The sequence below is a fragment of the Artibeus jamaicensis genome, unplaced genomic scaffold (genome assembly GCF_021234435.1).
Source record: "Artibeus jamaicensis isolate MK-2021 breed Jamaican fruit bat unplaced genomic scaffold, CSHL_Jam_final contig_76, whole genome shotgun sequence".
NCBI lineage: Eukaryota > Metazoa > Chordata > Mammalia > Chiroptera > Phyllostomidae > Artibeus > Artibeus jamaicensis.
In genome coordinates this window covers 9,307,981-9,331,131 of record NW_026521954.1, presented here as the reverse complement: position 1 = coordinate 9,331,131, position 23,151 = coordinate 9,307,981, and the positions used below count along the sequence as shown (strand labels likewise).

Genomic DNA, 23,151 nt, shown 5'->3' with positions numbered 1-23,151 from the left:
AAGCAATATAATATATAGGAAATCACAAATGTCGAAGCTGCTTATAAATCTTCATCTGTGCCATCTGAGTCCACCATCACCTCATATCTGAAATCTTTAAATTATCTCCCCATCCAGATGTTTTTTTATTATTTTTCAGTTACAGTTTACATTTAATATTATCTAATATTAGTTCCAGGTGAACAGCATAGGTGTTAGAGAGTCACATAATTTACAAAGTGTTTCCCACAATATTTTCAGTACCCATCGGGCACCACAGTTTTTACAATGTTATTGGCTATGTTCCCTGTGCTGTACTTCACGTCCCCATGACTGTTCTGTAAGTGCCCATTTGTACTTCTTAATCCCTTCACTTTGTTCACCTGGTCCCCCGACTGCCTCCCCTCTGGCAACCATCAGCCTGTTCTCTGGATCTATGAATCGGTGTCTGTTTTCTGTTAAATATTTTGTGCTTTAGATCCTACATATAAGTGAAATCACATACTATTTGTATTTATCTGACTGACATATTTCACTTAGACCAATACCCTCTGAAATCATCCATGTTGTCACAAATGATAAGATTTTATTATTTTTTACGGATGAGTAATATTCCAGTGTGTGTGTGTGTGTGTGTGTGTGTGTGTGTGTATACCATCACTTTTTTATCCACTTGAAAAGTGATGGGCACTTAGGTGCTATCATATCTTAGTTATTATAAATAGCACTGCAGGGACCATAGGGATGAATACTTTCTTTCAAATTGGTGTTTCAGTATTCCTGAGATATATTCCCAGAGTGGCATTGCTGAGTCAAAAGGCAGTTCCATTTTTGGTTTTCTGAGGAAGTTCCATACTGTTTTCCACAGTGGCTGCACCCGTCTGCATTCCCACCGGGAGTACACTGGGGTCCCCTTTTCTCCACACTTTCTCCAGTACTCATTTGTTGTTTTATTGATGATGCTATTCTGACCAGTGAGGTGATGTTTCATTTCCCACCTCCATGGTTGTTTTCAAGTTTATGGTGGACATGTTGTTGGAAGATGTGAATTCAAGGCTTATTTGTATCACTGTCTTGGGGGATATCCTGAAACCATCAGCTGCACATTTTGACATCCTCTAAAGAGTGATCATAACACTTGTCTTTAGAATCCTAAGGATTGAGTGAAATGATGTATGTGAAAACCATTTCCAAATTACCTCGACTAAACAGAGAATGAGGCGATAGTACCACCCTCTAGAAATATCTCGCCATCAATAAAGTCATCAAAACTAATGCAATCCAGAACCACATATTTGAGTCTGTTCAGACATCTACAACAATCTCTAGAACAGAAACATCCCAGACATCTTGATATAAAGCAGAACCCATCCATTCAGATTTCACATTAAAAAGAGAGCTGGCTCTAGGACAGTCACTCTGCAGCTATTATACGTCATATTAAAACAAAACCAGTAAAAGGCTACAAAATGGCAAAACATGGCTTCAAGACAGAAAAATCTCCACAGTGGACTATGAGGAGAGATGTGTGTTTTCTGGGTAAGAAATGTTTTAATGCATACTGCAGACTCACAGACAGGTCCTACTGAGATAAGAGAAAGCATTTCTGACAAACACAAGCAAACAAGCAAGGCACGTCCAGCCCTGGGACTGGGAGCGCTTTCACAGCATCTGTTAGAGGCAAATGGAACCAGGGAGAGAACATTAGTGAAAATCCTGCCCTTCATCCCGATACCACTGATGGGGAACACATAAACAGCACAGCAATACCTGCGGTTCAGTGGAAGGCGGCACCTCTGAAACACCACCTGCAACCAAGGCACAGTCTTCTTTCAACCCTCCAAAACCTTTAAATTAGGTTTTATGATCAATATTACCAAGCACATCATGCCTTAGGGACGGACTATTCAGAGGTAGCTTCCAATGTCCATATGCCTTATAAGTCTTTCGTTATTGGAAAAGAAAGAATTCTTGGACTTAAATATTGATAGCCAACCTGGGGATCTTTTGAGTAAAGGTGTAGCTGTAAAGGTGAAAAATCACATACGGTAGTTGGATGTATACTTTCAGCAACAAAAAGACCTTGACCCGTAGGACAGCCAAAGATAGAACCCAGAGCTGAATTATAGATCTACGAGGCAGGGTCTGTTTTATAGGGGAAACATTAGCTTTAAATATCTCTGCGGCCATTTTTCTTTCCTTTTATTTATGTTATTAATTGTGGTCATAAGTATGGGGCCCATGGGAGATTTTGTACCCAGCTTAAATTACATTCCTTTGGTCTAGTGATTTCCTACCTGCCACCTCACCTTTACTCTAGAGGATTGAATTTAAGGGTGATGAAGGGTAAGGACCGAAAGGCATGGGCATAGCTCAGTGAGGGTGCCCACAGGGGATTTTGTAACTTTTTGATTCCTGAGGAGGATCACTGACCCCAGAACTGTTCTCTGTGGGCCCTTTAAGGAAACCTAGTTTCTTATCAGACATCTGTCCTTGCTCTAGCTTCCAAAATAGCTTCTGTTGATGTCCTGTCTTTGTCCGCTTCGTGATGGAGCATTATGAAAAAAATCCCTTCAGTTATTTAAAAATGTAATTTCAGCATAAGTATTTATTAAACAATGAAAAACTCCTTCTCTCAGGGTGAAAAAAGAGAAAGCCTAGTCTTGACAAAGAGCCAAATACTGGTGGACTGAAGCCTGGCAGTGAAGCAGTCATCTGAGGTTTTTCTGCGGGGGAAATAATATGCTTTAAGACACACACACAAATTAAGAAGCCTTGTACTCTATTATCATCTCTACGAAATTTTCTATTAATTTGTAACCTTGCTCTGTTTAGTGTTCTTCTGATAATTATTACAAAATAGCCATTTTATACTTAATCAGTTCTTGAAACAGTATTGCTTTGTTACTTAAGCAGGATATTAGAACTTTGTCTCCATTAAGACAGTCTTGCCAAGTTGCCTCATCACAGAGCCCTGCACTGGATGCAGTACTGGGGCTCCAGGAGATACAGAGAACTGGTGTGTGTGTGCAAAAACCCTGCCTCACGTTGCAGGTCCCTAATAAATACTGACATAGCACATAGCATGAGTTCTCTAATAATGTATACTGTGTCGTGAAACACAGTCAATCATGTGTGTGAAGGACACCCACTAAGCCCCAAGATATTCTGTTTGGGGTATTATATAAAATTGTTCTCCTGCCATCAAAGGTCTGGAACAGGCAGATGTAGCTTAATTATTTAAGTATGTAGCTTAATTATTTAAGAAAATTTGTTTTATATCTGCCTTTTTGCAATTTGAGTCACCTTTCAAATATAGAAACAGATGTGACCAAGCCTCCATGAAAATAGAAAGTTGGGTGTATGGGCCAAAAAAAGAAAAGGAAGTAATTGAAGGATATAAAAGGGACTTAGAGACGAACCTCCTTTTCACCTTATCCCAAAATGCAGGGTAAAATAAATACTCTAAATTAAATTAAAGGGTAGAAAATTTAGAAAAAAATTCTTGGTAGCATATAATCAACCTGTGGGATTTACAGCTTCAGGAGGTTGAGTTAAATCTGTGTTCAGAGTTTAAAAACAAATAGATAATTTCATGGCTGTGAGCATTTAGGTGATGGTGTAGGAGTAATAACACCTCATGTTTTTAGGCCTGAAGTGATATGTGGACAAGGGCGACTTTCCCCAGAGGAAACCATGACTGGGGACATGGTAGCTTTGAACTTTAGGCATTTGTCCATGTGAAGAAAAGAGCAGTCCAAGTGAGTCCATTCTGGGATCCTTGCTTTCTGTTGGGTTATAAAATTTGTTATCCAGTTTATTGGGGCTGAGGAGAAATAGACAAGCAAAGAAAATACCCATACGTATACTTTCTCTCAGAGTGCATAAATGATCATATTAGTAAAAAATAGGTGCATTCCTTTGATTTTTCTATCTGTATTTTTTCTGTCACTGTGTGTATGCGTGTGCTTTTCAACTAGGTGGTTCATATCTCGGTCCAGCGCAGCAGCGTCAAGCTCATTTTCACTGGGGGCCACATCAGCCTCATGGTAGCCTTCAAAGGGCCAACTGTAGAGCTCCTTGCCCCTTGTTAAGGAGCAGTTACATTTATACAGCCCTAAAATTACATCCAGCCCTTTGAAGATAACCACAAAATGTGACCCCCTGTAAAAATGAGTTTGACACCCCTCGTCTCGTATGTCCTTACCTGCCACTCTCACCTTTGCCCTGGAGGATTGAATCTGAGGATGATTACGGATAGGAACTCAAGGGAGTGGGACTAGCTCAGTGGGGACACCTTCAGGGATTTTATAAATGATTTCTATGGAGGATCTGAGGACGCCAGAACTATTCTCTGCAGACTCTTCAAGGAAACCTAGATTCTATCAGGCATCTCTATTCTGTCTTCCAAGATGACTCCTGTGCATAGCTTTTGTCCAGGTCTTGCTCTGTGTTGGGTTATAACATTTGACTCTATATATCATCTATCTACCCAGAGAATACCACTATTTACCACTATTTTGTAACTTCTGTTTTAGATAAAGCCAATTTTTCCCAAGTTGTCTCATTATGACAATCACTAATGTATGACAAATAGATATTATGTGTGTGAAGATTTTTTAGACCATGACAAACTGGCATAGTCCCATCTTAAAACAAACAAACAAACAAACAAACAAACAAACATATTTTCTCAAGTAACACACATGCAATGACTGTGTTGATGTAGCTTTTCCTTTTCTCAAAAAAATATGTGATCAACCTCTTTTTATTTTTTTATTTTTGGTAATTTTCCTACTGAGGCTTAATGGCTGTATCTTCAAGTTGTTATCTACCTGATAAATCCAACAAGTATAATGAAAATATAATGAGAAAAGAGGTGACCTAGTTCAAAGGCAGGTTAGTTCTATGTCTCTTTATACATGTATTTTCTCCCTTTTCAGAGGTTAACAATGATAAGTACCTGCTCTTAATTGTGAAATAGGAGATTTCTTTTTAATTAAGGGAAATTTATCAGTGACCCAATGCATTGAAGGTGCAGGGCACTATTAATTTATCCTTACTAAGGAAATTCACATATTTTAAAATAAGGTAATTCTTAATAAATAAATGATTTTCTAGGGAAGGCTTTGAGACCATGGATTATTGTAATGAACTATATTTGGGAGTAGTGCTGTAACCCCAAATCCTTCATCTACTTTGTATTTATGCAACCTCAGGCTTGTTTCTTCAACTAGGGAAAAGAAAAATGGAGTCATATTTTTGGGTATGGAATAGCAGCTGTGGATTCCACTGCATAGTGATGTCACATAGACAGACCAGGGACACCAGTTAGCTTCCCTGTTTCCATATTTAAACTGTATTATTACCTCTGAGGTTTTCTAGTTCTCATAACTTAACCACTGGAAAAAGTCAGGCTTATTCTTAGCTATTTTTGTGAAACTCATTTCTAGCACAATGTGAGTCAGTGTTTATAAAACACCACCTAAAAATAAGAATTCTATATTGAGCACCTAGTGTTTACTAGTGTTTATAGACACGATTTTTATCTTTCTAATAGCTATGCAATGTAAATGTTATTATACTCAATAACACAAGGGGGACTCAAAGAGGTTGACCAAATTGTGCAGAGCCATAAAGCTAACCATTGCTGGAGTCAGTGGGAGGTATAGTGCTGTGGTTATAGCCCGAGTTCAGACACCAGACTACTTGAGTCACAATAGTTTGGTCACTTGAACTTAAAGATCATTGCAAAGTTATTTAATAAATAGATAGTAAACACAGATTTTCAACATCAGATTTTTTTTTGCTTGAGTTACCAAGAAAATTAACCTGCTTCTTCTGTTATTCCCATCTGTCTCTAAATAGAATAGATTAGCTAGATCCATTCTAGCCCAGAATTTTAATACAGAGCATACCAGTTTGCTGGGGCTGCCAGAACAAAAATACCACAGGTTGAGCAGCTCAAACAACAGAAATTTATTTTATTTTCTCAACAATTCTAGATGCTGGAAGTCCAAGATCAAGGTGTAGGAAGATTGCTTCTCCAGAGGCTGCTTTCGTGCTCCGTCCTCGCTTGGTTGGCCCTTTGTGTGTTCCCACCCCTAAAACCTCCTTTTTCATAGAAAGACACCAGTCTGTTACATCAGGACCCCACCCTTATGACTAATTTAACTTTACTTACATCTCTAAAGAACCCCCCATTGACAAATGCAGTCACATTGGGCATTAGTGTTTTGACATATGAATTTGGGGAGAGCACAGTTAAGTCCATAGCATATAGGGAGAGATCATGGTTTCCTTTACCAAAGACATCGTCTGGGTAACTCTGACATACTACACCACTTCCCGGCATGGGTGTTGCTTTAGTGATGCAGCTGAAAGGGGGAAAGTTGAAGTCACATGTACTCAATATTGTGTGGGTCTGAGTTTGGCTCAGTCTGGACTCTGGGTAAAGTGGATTTCTGTTCCACAGGCTACATGTGTCTGCAGAAGGAATCCGCCTAAAGCTGTTTGCTCTGACTGGATAGGCAGATCATGCACTCAGAAAAGTTTGTCTGGGGAACCCAAGTAGACACATATTTATCATCAACTGTAAATTTTAAAGGATGTATTAAATATTTACTGCATATAAGATATATGTTAGGGAAAGTGATTAATAATAGATGAGAGGCTTTTCCTTCTGGGTGCATATAAACACATCAGATATTTACAGATATGTGTAAAATATATATAATATGTAATTTATTTGTTAGTTACTATGTCAGGGCTGTGAGATATTACCTGTTTAATTCTTCCTAAAAGCTGAGGGGGAGAATATTATTTTCCTCATATTATATGCAGGGAAGTTAAACCTCTGGGAAGATAAGAAATATCTTCGAAACTAAACAGATAATGAGTGGAGTATGTAGGTTCCTTATATTCGTAGGCCTATGCTCTTACTATACTGGTTGGTAACCCAAAATTTGAAATGACTTGACACATGTCTCTCCATTAATTAGCATTTGTAGTAACATTTGGTGGATATTTATCTGCATGTGCCTGTCCCTTCTTGCAGGAAGAGAATATGGTGGACTAATCTTTACATTAACACCGTTTAACCTCGTGCTTCTCCCATGGTGAGACCAAGGTCAATGCTGGAGGAAGGGAGGGAGGGAAGGATGAAGGAAGAAAGGAAGGAAGGAAGAGGTGGATGGGTGGATGAAGGGAGGGAGAGTAGGATGAAGGGAGAAAGGGAAGAAAGGAGGAAGGAAAGAAGGGAGTAAGGGAGGGAGGACCACATGGCTGAGTGTGGTTTTCACTCTTGTTCTCTGCCACGGCTGTGCCATATGAACTTCATAACAGTCATCATACACAAATGAACTCAAATTCATTCACACTCTAGCTTAATTGATCAAATAATGTTCTCCTTTATTTTTTTAAAGATTTTATTTATTTATCTTTAGAGGGGAAGGGGGAAGGAGAGAGGGAGAGAAACATCAATGTATGGTTGCCTTTCCTGCGTCCCCTGTTGGGAACCGGCCTGCAACTCAGGCATGTGCCCTGACTGGGAATTGAACCATGATTGTCTGGTTCGTAGGCCCGCACTCAATCCACTGAGCTACACCAGCCAGGGCTCCTTTATTCTTTTTTGAAATATTTCCTAAAAATTGAATTTTTAAAGCATACCATTCACTCCACTTACTGAATCAAGAGAACCAGGAAGTCAGAGCTCCAAAGTGAAAACCCATAATTTGATTGGGATAGAAAGCCACAGGAAAAGCTATTGAAAAATAAACCAAAAAAAGGAAGCAGTTTGGAAGTAAAAGGAGTGAATGCAAATGGGTATTGGGTTTCTTTTTGGGGCAATGGAAATGTTCTAATGTTGATTGTGGTAATGGTCGCACTATTTTGTGACTATACTATAAAAACCACTGAATTGTACACTTTAAATGGGTGAACTATATGGTATATGAATTATACCTATAAAGCTGTTATATAAATAGAGAACAGGATATTATATACTTTGTCCCAATTAAAATTTTTTTTAAAAAAGAAAACAAATAATAGCTCACATTTTGAACTTCAGGAAAGGTCTCAAGGAGAAGATAGAAAATCTAGCTGAGGGTTAAAAGAAGCAGATTTCAATAAGTAGTTGCATTCAAGAAGAGTAGTTTAGCTAAGACACAGGGAGTTGTATGGAGATCAGTGGGATGGGAACAGGTTTGGAGAAAAGTAGTGGGAGGTGATTTAAGTCAGTGTCAAACAAAAATGTAAATAGAAGGCTAAGTCTGACTGTATTCAGTAAGACTGAGATGAGATCATCCATCTTGGAAGAAATGTACTCTCAATGATTCCTGTTACTTGAGTATGTGATACGTTCACTCTTGGTTTCTGAAGTATACTTAGTGGGGAAGTCTTGATAGAAAACAGGCCACTCTCTATGATGCAGGACAATTGTCCTTTTTCACATGGTTAAAGCATTAGAAGCCAAAAGCTGAATTTTAGAATTTCCAGTTAATTTCTAGACTATTTCAGGGATAGTCTAGTTTTAGCCTCTGATTTTGGAGAAAACTCTGTTGTAGAGAAATTAATAGAGGCTAATTCAAGTTTATGAAGTGACAGCAGAGGATCCCAGAACTCCAGGTTCTCTCTTGGGTACTCATTTTATTCCAGTCCAATATTCTAGACAAGTCATAGTGAATGAGTCAGGGAAATATAACTGTGGCCTGATATAAATTGTTTGTACTTAAAGTTATAGAAAAGTGCTCTTTTATCTAGATAATTTTGCACATGCATTTACTCATATCTTTGGCATGTGGAAAATTGGTTTTACAATCTCCAGAGAAAAATTGTTAATTCCTGCCTGGAGCATTCTCTCTGCTGATTCCTATCAGGATATTTGCAACTCTAAAATTAATTTCAGCCTATTTACTGTGTTGGTTGTAATGAATCATACTCAAAATCACCAAAAACTCATACAAAAGACTGCACAGGAGAGGAAAAGATGCATTTGGTTTTCCCAAGCTGCTTCTCAGTTGATTATTACCAGGTACCTTTTAAAAAAATTCTCATTTTTTATTCTCATTTATATGAAAATCCAGATAGAAATGAAAGTAATGTATTAGCTGTTTTGGAAAAAAATGTTAGGTCAATTATACTCGTGCAAGATTTATAAGAACTAAAGTGAGTTTAAATTTGAATTGTCAAAGGAAATTTTACATGCATTAAGCACTCAGTAAAATCCATCATATGTATTTAATTATATACTGGGTTTTGAACTGTTAGATCTAAAGTGGTATTTTTATTTAAGAAAGATTTTCCAGAGAACTTATTCTAGGTGTTATTTTAAATTATACCTGTAAGTTCAATTCAGGTATACATACATTTTAGTGAGAAGATTTGTGGGAGATATGAGTATGTGTGTGTGAGAGAGACACTACTAAACATAGTTTTTAAATTTTTTTTTGAAATAAGTATACTTAGAGAAAAGTGAATTAACAATTGACAAATCTGTGTAAGTGAAGTGCCTTAACCCTTCTATATTTAGGTACTCAGGAAAACCTGAAAACCTCCTACTCTTTGTTATTATTTAGATTCCTACTAATATGCGATGTTGAATTCCTGCATATTAAGGTGATTTTTGTAAGTTTGGAAAGTCTTATGTTAACAGAGTGAACATTGACCTTTAAATCTCCCCTTCAACTGAAAAGTTTAAAAACTGAGCACATCGCATAAATGCATTGAATGTACTTTTTATAAATGCAAGGCACTGCAGAGGCTGTTGAACGACTCCAAGCTGTAGGAGATGGTCCCCTTGTGTGCGTGTGCATCTGTGCACGCTCTCAGTGAAATGGGGATGAGCCACGCAGAATTCTGCATTACAAATGGAAGGCCAGGATAGGAATACTCTGCCATAACAACCTCATCTCTTTATGCATGAAAAACTGTACATGGCTCTGACCCTAATGACTTAAATATTACCCATGTGGAACATTTCTCAAGCCCTATTAATGTTTTTGTATCTGCCGGTAAGATAAAATTATGTAAAATGGAATAAGATACTGAGAATTCAAGCAATAGGCATCATTCTTAGAGTTGTTGCTTTAAATGAAAACTGATAGGTATGATAGCCCCCAAATGTAGCCACTTTTGAAATGATCATTGTATTCTTTACTTTACTGTCCTCCTCTCCAAATAATATCCTAAACCCAAAGTATTAATGTCACCTGGTATCAGTCTAAGCCAAGTCAAGTGCAAAATGTAGAAATGAAATGTTTTCTTTTTCTCACCTCTCTGGGGCTGTTGAGAGTAACAGAAAGAGGCTGCATTCCCAGGTGCCTCAGTGTTTATAATGTTGAAGGTTTGCTCTTAACATGGAATAGCGAGGAAAAACATTTGCAAACAAGTGAAAAAAGCTTGTGAAAGGGATTTTAGGATGACAGGCAAGTACCATGCACGGAGATACATGTACATGCATCTGTACATGTAACATGACTGCATGATTCTCATTTTCTGTGCCTTCCTTGGGTTTTATACTTCAGAAGTAATAACAGCATCCTACCTTTGGAGATATATTTAGACTTACCAGATCTAGATAATTCACATTTAAAATTACCTACCTTTTTTGTTATATGTTCTATAAAATATTCTAAGAAAATATTTAGTTTTTGTATAAGGTATACTCACAGAAAGGTTGTTAATGTTCAGAGATGAATTTTTTTAAATTCAATGCTAACATTAGTATCCCCATGTAGCAGACAGGAAATATAGTGTCTCTAATACCATCTTCATGATTGAATATGCAGTATTAGCCATAATACAGTTCCAGTTATAAGACATAAGACTAATTGTCAGATTAATTGCCTTTTGAAAATTATATTGCTTGAAAGATATCAGATTTTTACATCTGTTTTGTTGTATCTCTTTGCAACGTTTCTATTATTTGAAAGTTTGGATGATGTTGAAGGAGAATTTATTTATTTATTTATTTATTTATTTATTTATTTATTTAAAAACTTTGTATGGTCCTGTTCACTGTGTATCAAATAAGTACCAGTAACATATTACCACTCTTTCCCTTTAAAACAACTGTTTGACTCAGTCTTCTTTGACTGTTTGTTCCACTTGAATACGTGTTTCTCCAATCTCTCTCCTCCTCACCAGGTGCACTGCCAACGATATCTTACCTGAATTAGTAAACTATCCTCCTATCGGACCCAGTCGTTTCTTCTTTGTAAAGTAAAAATGTTCCTCCCAAAATACATCTTGTCATATCACATACCTATTTAGATATATTAGTGATGTCCCTTCTTGATGGAAGTGTCAAAGACAGTACTAGCATGGTGCAGAAAAACTTAACACCCTGCTTTTCTGACCTCACTGTCTCATCCTGATCTGGACAAGCCATTCTGGACCAGTTTAAGGACCTCGAACATGACATCACTTCATGCCTCTCTGCATTGGCTTATGCTCTTCTCTTCACTGGCATGTTCTCCTCACCCCTACCTACTCCATTCCTTGGTAGGTAAAAGCCTGTCATTGTAAAATCCAGATTAAATGTCAACTCCTCAGGCAAAATTCTTCCCTCAGGTATGGGCCTCTATAAGAACCTTATTGTGCATTTATAGTTTCTCAATTTGCACATTATCTGATACACTATAAGCTCTTAGAGTACAAACATCAAATTCTGTTTATTTTTCTACCACCATAGCACCCAAAACAGTGACCATAATGTTGGGTTTGTTTAAAAAGTGTTCTACAAAATGAACTGTGTGTAAGGTTTTGAGTAGATGCATTCATCCCAAACTGTGGTAATTTATATTTTCCACCAAATATAGCAAGTGAAAAATAATTTAATTGTTTCACACACACACCCTTTGTGCTTAACCTCTGTGGTTTAAACTGGGATGCTATCAGTTTGTTCTTAGAGGTAACTGATAGAGTATGTGATTGAATCAATGCTCAGTCCTTGCCAGAACGCTATCACTGTCTATCATGTTGACTTTGTCCAGGAAAACATTAGCTTTTGTGTATAAAAATACATTGTGTGCACTCTGTCTTTCCCAACTATTTTGAGCAACTGCTTATAATGATTTAATTTGCAGGACTGTGTGCCTAATAAGCTTTCTGTTTAAAATCCTAGCACTGAACGTCCTAAGAGTGATGTGGTCTACGTGTAAACTCTTTGCAAACAGCATCTGATTTACAGCAGAGACACACGTTCGGAGCTGCCAGAATTGTGTTTGTTGTGACTGCATGGTTAGCTGCTGCTTGAACAGCTGAAGTATGAGAGTATTGATCACTAAGTGCCAGCTCAAACAAGGCATATGCCAAGCTAAAGGGAAGTCAGAGTTGTATGCAAAGCTGGGTTGGTAAATTTTGACTGAGATAGGTGGTGAGAAAGTAGAACAAGCTATTTAATATGGAGGTACCAGTGTACCTGAAGAAATCCATCCAAATTTGTATATGCTATTTCAAAGATAGCATTTTATTTGTACTTAACAAAATGGAAAAGAGGTTCATTTTAACCCAGAGGATGTCTCTGCCTTCATATATATAAAGTAGAATGGGCAATGAAGTCACTTGTGAAAAATTTTTCATCTAAAACTTACCTTTGAACTTAGCCATTCACTGTAACTGAATAACTGTCATAACTCATTTCTTGCTTTGTGTATAGAGGGCACTTTTAATGTTAAAAATTAACAACTTCTTTATGAGCTTTGAAACACTAATGCTGTGTCTTAAATGTGACTCATATGATTAACTATAATAACAACAGTATATTTAAAGTAATTTATGTAGATGATTCACAAAGTCAAGGCTATGTTAAATTCTGCCTATACATTAGTTAGGGAAACATCAAGAGAACCATCTAGAAACCACTCAAATATGTGTAAAATCCTTTGGGGGAAAAATAAGAAACCTGTGACTGGAGTATTCTTCTTAGAATTCTATTTTCTGGAGAAACTTGTTCTAGAAACTCACGGTGGTCCTTCCGGGGAAAAGCAGCCTCATGGCAATGAAGAACTAGGGTTCACTCATTCTTCTTTTGATAACGCTACCAGTAGGTGTATGTGTGTGTCTGTGTGTGTGATGTGTGTATGTCTTAAACTTGAGACTATGAAGAGTATCGTATTAATATATATTAATAAGTAGAGAATTATGAAACTCATTATGTGGATTTAACACAAGCATGAAATGTATATTATTGAACCTTCAAGGGATATGTGTAGGAGTACTATGTTAATTTTGTGTTAAGACAGAAACAAGTTACCAAAAAAAGCAAAAAAAAAAAAACCCTTAACCACATACATTCAAGACAGTCACCTCTGTCCAGTCAGTATTTTCTTTCTTCCTGAGGTTCTTCCATTTTCCTCCATGTCCACCTTCCCTAACGTGTCTCTGCCAGAAAGTGGCTCTCCTGGGTTGGGCTCTTAATATTTGCAGAAATGTTCAAACTTTATATCAACAACTGTGCAAAAATCCCCTGAAATGATGGGCTTTTTCTGTCTGCTTCTCTGAAGGACCTGTTCTTCTTCCTTTGGTCTCGGCAGTATGCCAGCCGCCAGGTTCGGGTCACGCTTAGAAAGAGTGTCTCCTCCTGTACGCGTGGCTCTTTTTTGAGTTTGATGAAGTGAGACTTCCCCATGTCCTCTGGTGATGAAAAGGAGGTTTTATACTCTGATCCTCTAGACAAAGAGCTGCTTCCTGATTGGGTTCTGTGTAAAAGAATATTCCAGCCCTTTGGCTGGAATATGAATACTGTGATACTTCCTGTTTAACATTATGAACCACACTTCCTGGCCCCAGCAAGTGACCATTTGGGCTATTTATTTCACATTAATTGTCATGCAATTGTTTGAAACAGAAAAAAGGCAGTGGGGGAAATGGCCACACTCATGTTAAAGGGGATCTTATGTAGATTGTCCGACTGGTTCAGAAATGCAAGCCATTTAGAATAGTATTCTCTTTCTGAATTCTTGATATTAGTTAATAGATTAAGAAGCTTAATTAAGGAGCACTATTTCAGCCTCTGAACTAATTCATTATGATTTTCCAACCATTACTCTTTTAACTTCTTCATGCTACTTATACTTGTAATTTCTAACTTTTGAATAATTATTTCCTTAAAATAACTACCCATAGTATGAGAAGTTAAAACCATTTACTTATTTTTGTTGTTGTTGTTTACATACTATTTCTCTATAATATGTATTGTTGTAAAACTTAACCTTATCTATGAGAAAATTCTCAAAGTAGTATACATATGTGTGTATGTATATACGTGTGTATATATATTAAAATGTATATATATACATATATGTATATGTATATGTATATCTATATCTATATATCACCCAGGCAATTTAGTAAGAGTTTATTGTATAAATAAGAATAGTTCATGAACTGGGAGCTTTTAAACAAGAACTGATGTGAAGCTCAGAGACATGATGCTACAGGATAGATAACAAAGTAAAAACCGAGGAAGTTTTTAATGTTTGTGATGATTGGCTATTACAATGGTGGTTTCTAGGTGGCGATGGGGGGCGCAGTTAAAAGTCATTATCTTATATTGCAGGAAGTTTCCTCTATGATTATGAGGCATTTATAAGAAATAACTTAAGTTTCACTTATGTTCATGAAATTAGCTAGATTTATTTTTTCCTTGCATAGCTTAAATGGTTTCATCTGTTTAGGGAACTCTCTAGTCGGGTCTTCTTTTGTATTTAATTTTAACAAGTGCATCAAGCTTGTCCCCTCTGCCAGAGACATTTTCTATGCCTCTTTTCTCATACTCTCTCTTTCTCTGTATCTCTATATCTACCTATTTTAAGGAAAAAAGACACAGATCAGTATTCTTACACTAAAATTGTAAACATATTTCCCAACCATTTATTTCCCAATGTGAAGGTTCTTCTATTCTACCAAATATTTATTGATGGATGGCATACAAAATCCTAAATCAAATTAAAACATCGTTGTATCTAAACAGTAATGTGTACGAGAAATGATGTGAATACATGGGTGATAGACTGTAAATTGAAGACTAAACGGTGATAGAAATGCATTTTGCATTCACATTTTTTCTTTTTTGCAGTGAAGCAGGCTGATACAAATGTATGTGATAGAAGGCCCATTAACTGGCATACCAAATCAGTGAAGTACTGTCGTTCAGCAGAGAGACCAAAGACTGAAAATGAGAGCGAGGAGGCAGTTTCAATAATTAGAAATGAGTCAAAAGCAATCTCCTGCCTGCTTTAGCTTACACAGATGACAGAGGAAGCAAAGTATTCTTTTCTCCTGAGACAGAAACAGGACATCAGTCAAAATGATAAGAGGTGTCAGAATAATATTCTTCTGAATCAGGTGCTACTGAGCTAGGCATTTGGGATGAGAGTTTCTAAGCTTTTTCTTTGTTTCAATTTTACTTTGGGCTTTGGGGCAATAGATTCTCCACCACTATATATATCTAAAAAGCTCACAGTTTTTGGCTGGGAGAAATAAAACTAGTTTATAATCCAGTGGGAAAAATATAGCCTCTGAAGTCAATAAAATTAAAGACTCATAATTTTTTCTATGTTAACTTGAATAAGAAATTAATATTCCTTAAAATGGATATGAAATTACCTTTCTCATAGGGATTTTGGATTATAATTAAATATATGTAAATGCCTTGCATGAAAGAGCTTATTGAAAAATAAGTTATATTAATAGGTATTATTAAATTAACTAAAAAATAACAAAAAATCAGTAGTATTTATGCTAGTAAAATGAACCAGCACTTGAGTTAAGATGTAACATACAAATTATAGTACTGCTTCATTTTTTAGTTTATTATATTTCTAAAGAAAGCTACAGGAAAAGAAATGGTGTATTATTGATACTAGCCAAAGGAAAAAGCTTATCTTAAAATTATCCTAATCTTCAAGACTGAAATTAGACCCCAGTCATGTTTTTATTATGAAATTAGTAAATATTCCCTTTACTCTATCCTACACTATCAAAAACTGACCAAACTTTTCTGTATTTAAATGAAATTTCAGTAAATAGAGATTTCTGGGGAAAAAGTTACTGAGAAAAATGTAGAATAAAGCTGATATATACTGACATTCTAAAAATAGAGCTACGAATACAGTAGACTGTAACATAAGGCATCCAGTAAAAAAAAAAATCTAATTATATGAGAAAGAGAGAAGAGAGGAAAAGGGTGCCAAGTAATTGAATAATCCTCTTACCTAATTTAAGTACTAATTCAATGATTCAGTGTTTGTGCCACATGGGTTTCCACCATCCTCCGTGAAAATTCTACAAGAGACGAACACTATTTTTGTGATTCCATAGGCAACTACCTCACAGCAAGAAAGTAAGCCTCACAGTTGCTATTTTTATTGGCATAGAAATTAGATAACTTACACAAAATGTTTGGAACATTACTGGCACAAAGTAACTGCAGTGAATTGTAGCTACCATGTGTGAGCATTGATTAGCATCAATGATTTGCTCCCCTTCCTCACAAGTGGATATTGAGCACGTGCATTGGTCATATAATAAGAAAGGATAAACTCTGTCAGTGTTTTTTGTGGTGCTGTGCAAAAAAGCACCCTGAAACACGGTGGCTTAAGGGCACATACATCTATGAGCAAGTGAATGGTTCTTCTCATCAGGGCTCTGGTGAGCTGTTCTTGGAGGGGCTCACTCTGCCCCTGTGGTCCAATGTAGGTGGCCAGGGGTGGCTTCGCTGACCTTGGCAGTACTCTTTTCATTTGTCCTCTGCTGGGACAACAGGGGGACTCTGTCCTCACAAGCTAGCTCAGACTTACTCTCATAGCGTGAGAAATGAAACGAGCAGAACACAGAATCTGTTGGAAGTGTTGCCTCTACCTGGTTTCAGTGGCCAAACAAGTCCCAAGACCAGGCCCAGCTTCAAGCATGGGGAGCTAGGCTCCAACACGTGGTGGGAGAAGCTGTGAAGTCACATTGCAAGATAGGCTTTGACGGAGGGAGGGACAGAGAATTACGGGCACTGTAGCAGGTTACTATGAATCAGTGGTAAGCATGCCTGTGAAATATCTTAACCACTTTTATTAATGTAAACTTACGCAATATTTTCCCATACTAAAAAAATGCAAAAAATTGAGCCAAGGAACAAATTAATCAGGATTTCACAAGATATGTCAAATTTGTTGTTAAACTGTTAAACGGTTGAGATTTATTTATTTAAAGGGAAAAATACCATGATGAATATTAGCTGACTTCTACCTCTAGATTTAAGTGTGCAGAGGACAAGACAGATATGAGTTAACTGCCATGTGTTTCCAATGAATATAACAATTTCAAGAGCTTATCTCTGGTAGTTCTAATCATATTGATAGCCCCTTAGTTTAAACTTTAGAAAATACGTTTTGCTTTCCCAAATACATGTTCTCAAATAGCAATTCTGAGTACTCCACCCCGTCACACAGATATTGCCATTTGGTACATTATGTGCCTCATCTGATGCTGATCACCTAAGTGATGGACTCATAATTCCATTTCTCTGTAAATCAGGAAGACACCATTACCATCCTTCCTTGAACTCATTGACAGCCGTCCTAAAGTTTTGGCTTCAAATATATATTGAATGGTGCCAAAGATGGTGTGTTGTCCAGCTGAAGGCTCAGTATTATTGCTCAGAAGTGGAAGGTATGGAAAGAACAAACCTCAAAGCAGCATATTTTACTGACTACTCAAAACATGCCTGGCTGCCGAGGCCTGATCTAAGTTCAGTCTATGTATTATTTATTTCCATGAATATTCAAGCAACTGTGGAAGTTAGGTGCTATTTTTAGCCCAGTTTGTAGCTGAGGAAACTGAGGCAAAATTATGAAAACTTTTCCTGAGGCCACACACATCTTACTGGTGTGACTGATTCCAACATAGACACACTGGTTCTAAAGTCACAACTCTCACCACCCATGAAACACAAACATCCCTGTGCAAATCACCACTTGTGAATCCAATCACTTGCTATTGGTGACTTATTATTTTCTTGCCATGAAAACTGATGACAGATATTTATGTGTGACCAAGATTAAGGTTAATAGTGGCTCTCTACTACCATTGAATTTTATCATGCCTGGAACAATTAACAAGAAAAACTGAATGTAGAGTGTGTTTATTCAACTAGACTGGGTAGTGAAGACAAGGCTAATCAAATGTCTGATGACTTCTTAAAATTTTTGGATTGTTTTAATGGCCTGCTGGCAACTTTTATATCTTTTTTTCTCCATGGAAAGCATTTGCAAGAGTTTTATTTGTTTAATTCTGGAAACTAAAAGATGTGAAGTTTCATTAGATAGAAAATGAGTTTTGCTGATTAAGCTGAGAGATTTAAAACTAGTGTGCCATCTCGCATACACCACAAAAGATATTATGGAGGGAAGTTCACTGTTTTGACCAAGCCGTTCATAACTTTGCCTATGAGAGAATAAGTTCTAAACCTTAGAACACCACAAGCAATTTACATCATCTTCAGGTCAAATTTACCATCAATGCAGGCAATGTTGCCATGACATGTTTCAAGTCATTGTTAAATTTATGTCTACATGTATTAACAAGATTCCATATTGAGCCTCACATTGCAGATATCATAGAATCTCCATGGGCCCTTAACTGTGGTTGAGATTCAGTTTTTAGAATATTTGTGATTTCATAGAGATTCAGTCCTAAAATATATGGTTCATATTTATTATAGAAAATGAACTTATCCTTAACAACAACTTTACTCAGAAACACAGAAGTACGAAACACAATATATTCTGACCCCAATAAGCAAATCTGTGTTGTGTACAACCCCAAAGCGAGTAGAAAGATAAGGCACTTCCCAACGCTAATACGCCTCATAACAATTCACTCAAAATCTCACCTGTGTGGAGCCATTCCTGTAAAGGGTTATTTTATGTTCTGCTCTTATACTCTACTAGTTTCAAATATGTTTATCCTACCATGGACTTAGGAGACAGACTGAGCTCAAATTCCAACTCAGTACTTACTGGAACAGTGATTTGGCAAGTGACATAGTCTTTTTGGTGATTCACCTCTAAAATGAAGATAAAATATCAAATGGGTTAGAAATGAATGAAGCATTTAGGAACATGGCTGGCAAGTAATGAGGGTTATTTAAATATTGCTGGTAAATTCTAGAAGTCTGCCATGGGGACCAATGCTAGTTAATTGAGGTATTTCCTTTTCCTGATGTTTCTTTCAATCCTTTGTGACTGCCTTTTTATATACTAACCTGACAGCGGCAATGGAAGCCTTTTCTCCATTGGCTAAATTGGTTGGGTTTGGTGACTGCATGTATCTTTTTTCAAGCAGAGGACATTCAGTTGACAGAAAACTTAGAGATGTTCATTGTTCTGAAAGACAGTTATTTACCGTTTTGAAGGCTGGTACCCAGATTTGTGCCTTTTCTACATGTTTCCCTTGACTTGTCATGCAATGGAAGTAGAACTGATATATTTGATTTGTACAATGATTTGCATTTCCACACAAGCTATTATCAGGGCTGAAAAAATACAGTATTTAGTAATTACTACTTAAATCTTAAGTCATCTGATTCTCTACTTCAGGTGTTTCATGAGGCAAAGCATTTTGAAATGAGACTCCATCCTTGTCATCTCTATCAATACTGGATGTTCAGTTGGCTAACATGCTGTGAGCTCTCAGGATGAACAGAAATCTCAGATCCATGAAGCAGGAGGCTCTCTGTTGTTTACAGTATTTAAAATAAATTGTTTCAGTTCTCTGAGGGATTGTTTCCTGTTGAGAAGAGCTTCATAATTAAAAACAGCAATAGCAGTGGAATTAAATGCAGTTACTTTGACAATGGGGGCACCCGGTACATTGTCTTGAAATAAACTGACCTATGGTTTTTACCGATAGTGTTCTTTCTAGGTGAGATTTGCATAAGTACAGAGAATTAGTCCCTCTGCCCATCCTTTTGAAAAGAGCATAGAGTTTTTAGTGGAGAGAAGATAATTATGCTATTTGAGATAATAGTCAGATTTACTGTCTAGGACTCCTATTCTTTACACTACATGAATTTCAATATAATTGCTCAGATCCTGTTCAGATGAAAACTGATTCATTTTTTTCAGGTTTTCCTTTATTGCTCCCCTTTTCTTCTTATCATTATTTTTTTAAGCAGGCAGGTTTAACATTGAAAGCAAAAATGCTTTTGAATATTAAAATTGACTTTCCTTTCTCTGTACTTAAAAATAGTTTATTGGAAAATATTTGAATTTTTAGAGATCAAAATTTGTTCAAATTGTAATTGCCTTTTTCATCCACTATTTTGTTACCAAATCTGTCATTGTCTAATATTTATAAAATAAACTCTGTGAATTCATTTTTTATATAGAATATATATATATATATATCCCTTTTTTAGAGAAAATCAAGTGCACATCAGCCAAGTCAAATGACCAGGTGAAAGAATTCTCCACTGGCTTTCTATTAAGAGACAACCACAGAATAATTGTATTATTAAAATTAAAAATATTTTATTGCATTTTAATTGTAGTGATGCTTATGCACTGTACCTTAACTTCAGTTAACCAGAAGACATTCTCATCCAAGGGAACATGTTACCTCTTTGTTTCCTCCTCTTCTACATAAATAATTAACTTTTTTACTCTTTGTGAGTGACAGAAGGGAGCCAAAACTTAAGCATTTATAGGGCTTATTCTGTAAATTATCCATTTATAACATTATTCTGCATAAGTAAATCTAAAAGTCTTACTTAATAAAATAATAAGCTTATTTTCATCTGTGTAGTTTCAAAAATTATCTTTAATATGTTTGCAGAAATTGAACAGAATATTGACTTTGACCACATGACTAAGAGAATTTTTTTAAATCACAAAATAACTCTTAGTGGCAATTTGCCATACTCCTAATATGTTGTCAATGAACTTTATAGGTGACTTAAAAAATTTTAAAGTTGTATATTTATAATACTTAATTTTTAGTAATCCCACCATTTTAATAATTTTCTTATTACTCTGTATTTATTTTTCAAATAAAACTTTCATAATAAAAAACACCTCATAAAACCATAAGTATACTACTACTTCTAACATTTAATTGATGAGTTATTACATATGTTTGTGGCATCTGTGGATAAATAATAAATCAGTATATTAAAATTATTTAAAATATCCATAATCCATTGAGATACCACCTCTTAGGTAAAATTATTGTAACCCAAATACTGGCCTAGAATCTGTATTCAAACCTCCCTTTTTCAACAATACAAAATTGGGCTTGTTTTTAGGGTCTACATGAAATTGCATCATTAAGCGTAAAGTTTATAGGATCTATTTTAGCAGTGTTCCTTTTAAATCAACCACCTCAAATGCACACACACACACACACACACACACACTAAAAAGAGAGAGATAAGAAAAATAGAAGAGAGGGAGGCAGGAGAGAGATATACTTGAGCATGTACAACTATTACAAAGCAAAATTCCTGTCATGAAAACAGATCCCTTAAATAAGAATACGTGAGCTCTATCTTTCAAAGGTTTCTTTTAAAGCATAACATTGTTATATGGCATTCGAATTGAGCCCGTCCACAAAGGTATCTGTGATGGCAGAAAAAGGATCTTTCTTGAAATGGACGCTTCATTCTTTTTCTTCCAGAAGCTAGTCAACGGCCTTTGTCTGTCTGTATTCAATATTGCCACTGTAGGAACAGTGTGGGTTTTCATCACTTCATTGGCATGGGATGCACTCATTCCGATTTGCTGTCAGTTTGGACCCCTTCCCCTCCCCCACCTTGACTTACTGAAAATCCCCAATGGAAGAAACAAGGTACACAGTATAAGTCAGTACAAAATAAGCAGCTCCTCACAAATTAAGTTGTCATGTTTATCTTGAATGTAACAGAATTGCATGTATTGCTCAGAGAACACAGAGAAGCTTATGAACAAATCATCAAAGTATATTTTGATGATTTTTTGTGTGTAATGATTTTTTTAAGTATGCTAAGTATGATTATCAATCCTCTGAATGTTTACTCTGTTATTATTATGGCTAAATTTTACTCCTTTTAAGGCATTCAATTGAGAAAGCAAAAGCAATTTGGTAAGATGACTGACATGAAAAATTCACAGTTTTGTTATGAAATATGTGCGGCTCTTTGGTGCAAATTCTTTAATTTATTTTTCTATTATTTCTTAATTTTTTGTAGCTAGCATGACCATCTAATGAATATTCTTTTTAAATGCTTATCATGTGTATGTTGTGTAAGCTATATTCATTTATCGTATGAAAAACTCTTAAGATTTTTAAAAAACTTTGCTATAAGTAATAGCAATGCAATGCAGTGAGCTCTTTATCATGACATAACTAGGAAAAGAATTCTTCAAAAATGCATATTCTGTTGTTTCTTCCTTCTGATAATCATGGATAGGTGGAAGTGATATTGAATTTTAAAGCAGTTTAATGGAAGTAATTGGATCTCACACAACAGAAAATCAGTTCAAAGTATGCACTTTGCCAGCTCAGAGAATTCATTCTGGTATCACTATTGGATTTACATTTATTCTTTTTCTTGCAAAATGGATGAGAAAAAGTTTTATTGTATCCAAATGCCTTAGGTATAGTTTAGTGTTTCTCCCCCAAAACGATATTATTTACAAAGAATCTAGAAAAAATAATGATGTGACAACCCTTTATTCTCTTATTCTGGGAGCTGCGGCATTTATAAAAATTTTTCTTAGGTACAGTGTTAACAGAGTCCTATAAAGCTGGGCCTGGTCAGTAGAGGAGAGAGACATGGCCTTAAGAGGTCTAAGCCCTTTTCATCACTAAGTGCTTCCAACGCTGGAAAAGCCTGTCTTGTGCTCAGAATGTCTTGAAGCATCTTTTCCTCTCTGCTGATTCCCTACAAGCATCCTTGTATCCGACACCCTTAGAACAGTAATCCTCTCGAAAAGCACAAGCCATCTTTGGTTTGTAAAAAGTGGATTTGGTTATAAAAAGGTCCATAAACATTGTTCACGAAGTTTCCTGGCTGTTATAGGCAGTAAACAAAATGGTGTTTTTTACGAGCATTTTGTGTTTCATAGAAACTTGTAACGTCATGAACGCCTACCAACACATGGGCCGCTTTAGCCAGGCTGTGCTGCGAGCATCGCTTTA

General features: G+C 36.2%; 1 protein-coding gene across 6 annotated transcripts in view; it reads left to right on the top strand.

Annotated features, from left to right (window-relative positions):
- Positions 1-23,151, top strand: part of PCDH7 (protocadherin 7) — a 410,332-nt gene that overhangs the window by 360,691 nt on the left and 26,490 nt on the right. The window lies entirely within an intron of this gene.